This window comes from Schistocerca americana, chromosome 8 (assembly GCF_021461395.2).
Source record: "Schistocerca americana isolate TAMUIC-IGC-003095 chromosome 8, iqSchAmer2.1, whole genome shotgun sequence".
Classification (NCBI taxonomy): domain Eukaryota; kingdom Metazoa; phylum Arthropoda; class Insecta; order Orthoptera; family Acrididae; genus Schistocerca; species Schistocerca americana.
Window position 1 is genome coordinate 228,764,970 of NC_060126.1, and position 3,701 is coordinate 228,768,670.

Genomic DNA, 3,701 nt, shown 5'->3' on the forward strand with positions numbered 1-3,701 from the left:
TCTCCAGAAGTCAAACTGGTCTTGCCCAAGGTCACCTTCCACCCGTTTTTCCATTCTTATGTAAATAATTGACACAAGTATTTTGTAATCATAACATTAAACTGATGGTTCCATTGTATTCTCATCTGTCAATAGCTCATCTTTGAAGTTGATATTATTACATTCTTGTTGAAGTCTGGGGCTGTTTCACCGATCTCATACCTCTCACATCATGTGGAATAGTTTTGTCATGGCAGGCTCACCCAAAGTTCTCATAAACTCAGAGGGAATATGGCCTATTCCAGGGGCCTCGTTTCTACTTGTGTCTTTCAGTGCTATGCCAAATTCTTCTCACCAGTGCTATGCCAAATTCTTCTCACCAGTGCTATGTCAAATTCTTCTCACAGTGTCAAATCTCCCTCTTCTCTTCATTTACTTCCTCTTTTTTCTGCAATATTGCCATTAAGTTAACTTCTGCTGAGGCACTTACATGTATTCTTTCCATCTTTCAAACTTCCCTTCTTTGCTTAGCTACTGGCCATCTGAACTCTTGACATTCATACAGCTGTTTCTATTTTCTCCAAAGGTCTTTGATTTTCCTATAGGCAGGAGCTGCTATTCCCCTACTCATGCATGCTTCTACAGTCTTGCATCTGTCTTCTAGCCATTCCTGCTATACATTTTGAATTTTATGTCAAAATGTATCCATATACATGTAAAAATCAAAGTGACTCAGACTACCTTAAGATTATACCAAAGTAAGAAAAAGGAAAAAAAATGGGAGAGGTTTAAAAGTAATACAACTTTTTGCCACACTTGGCTCCAGTTTACCTTGAAATATGGGATGGTGAACACAAACCATTAAGCAAAACATATTGTCGTAGTCTTAAGGTTTTCATTGCCCAATTGATATGATGATGCCAATAAGCCAAGCCACAGTTACAACAAACATTTTAATATATTCCGGACCTATCTCATCCCAACGATTTAAAGATACATGCAGTGAAAGACTACCGTATTTACTCGAATCTAAGCCGCACTCGAATCTAATCCGCACCTGCGAAATGAGACTCGAAATCAAGGAAAAAAAATTTCCCGAATCTAAGCCGCACCTGAAATTCGAGACTCGAAATTCCAAGGGAGAGAAGAGTTTTAGGCCGCACATCCAAATCGAAACAAAGTTGGTCCATTGTAATACAATTTAGGTCGAATGAATGACGATACAGCTACAGTAGTTTGGTTCGAGTTTTAAGCTTAGCAGTTAAGCTTTACCATGTAGCCATTGCTATGCGTCAGGTGGTCCATCCGTATTTATACGGATACCATTCCTTTATCACGTGCTTCGTCAGGTTTGAATTGATTGCTTATTTTTCTTTGATCTGGCAAGTGCCGTTCTCTTTGTTATAGGTGTGCACGTCATTCTAAGCTGAAAATGCATTACTGTACTGTGTCATGCATTGTTTGTCGCATTCTGATAATGAGTGTTTACGACCTGCCGCCGCTCGCGGCATGGCTTGCTTTTGTGCGCGCAACCGCCGCTTACAATTAAAAAAATAAAATAAAAGAGAGGAATCGTCTCATTAGCGGAACAATGGCAAGACACTGCTTGCTATTTGCTGTTACTTACACTTGTGCTTTCTTTGATAATGATCAACAAGAACCAAATAATAGACTGTGTATGATAGAAGATGTTCTGAACGAGAGTTTAGCGAAAATTTTTCTCCGGTTGAAAATCTTTGCAGACGCCTCTGTAGTACATTACATTCTGTACAGAAATTAGTCATCTTAGATTTAAAAATCTTGTCAATTGCCGTGCTTCATTTCTGACTGTATCACTATTGGGCATAAGAACAATACGAATATAAACATGACATGACATGTATATTATTCCGCGTTTGCTGTTGTCTCACTCTAGTTCGTAGTTTATTAGGCAGACAGGATTTAAATGAGATTGCAGCAAACACGAAACAATACATGGCAAAATGTTTATATTCGTATTATTCTTATGGTGAAGAGAATACTGCATATGATTCACAATTCATAAAAGTTCTTATTAGCAATGATCTTTTGTCGTCCCAGGTAGGAAAAAATGCAGACAAACAATCTTGCCAGTCGGATTTTCGTAGTACGCTGAAATGCTGCTACATTCGAAGATGAACAATACGGAATTTGTATTTACTTCGTTGGATAATGTATGAAAATGCAGTGGTCGAAACTCGGGGCGGTGAAAAAAAGCTCGTCTTCCACTTTTTTTTTAATTATTATAATTTACTGACGCAGGGGTTTTGTCGCCAGTATTTATCTTTGTGCCTGCAAAGCATACCTGTGTAGCGCTACATAATTCGACAGAAGAAGTTAGTTGTGGCGCACCTACCAACATTTTTCAGAACTGCCGCTTACATTGCACTCGATTCTAAGCCGCAGGCGGGTTTCTGGATTACAAAAACTGGAAAAAAAGTGCGGCTTAGATTCGAGTAAATACGGTATACGTCTTAATCAGAAGTGTTGGTGTGAGTTTTGGCTCTTTGCACATTATCACCACTCGACAGCACTAACTAAATTCCTTCGTAATGGAACGTGTTACTCAAAGGATTTCGTCAGGCGATCTATTACTCTGGGAAGATGTCTGTGTAGTATCTTGCAGTTCTAGTGCAGGGCAGCAGCTTCTTTGTAATGTAGCAAGGGTGATTCCGGGTATTCTTTTGAACTGCCTTCTTGAAAGTGTAGTCACAGTGAGTGAGAATGCTATGGGAACAGCATTGCACTTCAGTTTTTTCTTGTCATCTAATTTTACTAGCTGGTCATCAGCATATTTGTTAGAAGAAGTAACACTCGCAAGGGAATATGCAAACACTAAGATAAAAAGCCACACATACAACATATGAAGCTAAATACTGAGACTGCAGTGACAGTATTCAAAAAACAGTCATCCACTGTATGCAAACCAAGAATAAAATTGTTTGTCACCAGAATAAGTATTCGACTTTTAATGCACTCATTTCTGTCCCCCCACCACCACCACTGGAGCATCTAAGCATCATTATACTTTTATGCCATAAAACATCATACTACTATTTCTCCTGCAAGTCAAACAAACCTGTAACCATTCTTGATGTCCTTCTTTGTGTATGTTCAATATCTCATATTTGTTCTATTTGGAATGGGTCTCTCATGCTTCAGAAATATTTCAGGGTATATCAAATGAGTGTTCTGGAAGCAATAGCCTTTGTAGGCTGACTGCAATTTCTCAGCATCCCATCAATGAACTTAAGTTGCTAGATGCTTACACTCGATTGAATTTGTGTGGACATCTCTTTCATATATCACCGAAAATTGTTACAAACAGATACTTTTTATAAGCTGACGTGGACGAGCTATAATTCACTGATGTTATAGTCAAATAATACTACATTTTTGTCTTTTGTGAAGTTCATAATTTTGTGTTTCTGTACATTTAGAGAAGTTGCTAATCTCTGCACCACTTTGATATCTTATCAAGATCTGGCTGAATATCTATATAGCCATCATTTACCTCTCTAGTTGCCTGTACATATCTCCGCAGCCATCATTTAACTCTATAATCTACGACCCTGTGGTGTACAATATGTACCCTGGCACAGATTTTGGGAAGCACCATTTTTACATGCATGGTATACTTTAACCATGATGGCATGCAGGCAGTATACAAACTTAGCTATTTAAGAAATGCTTCCACCCTTGGT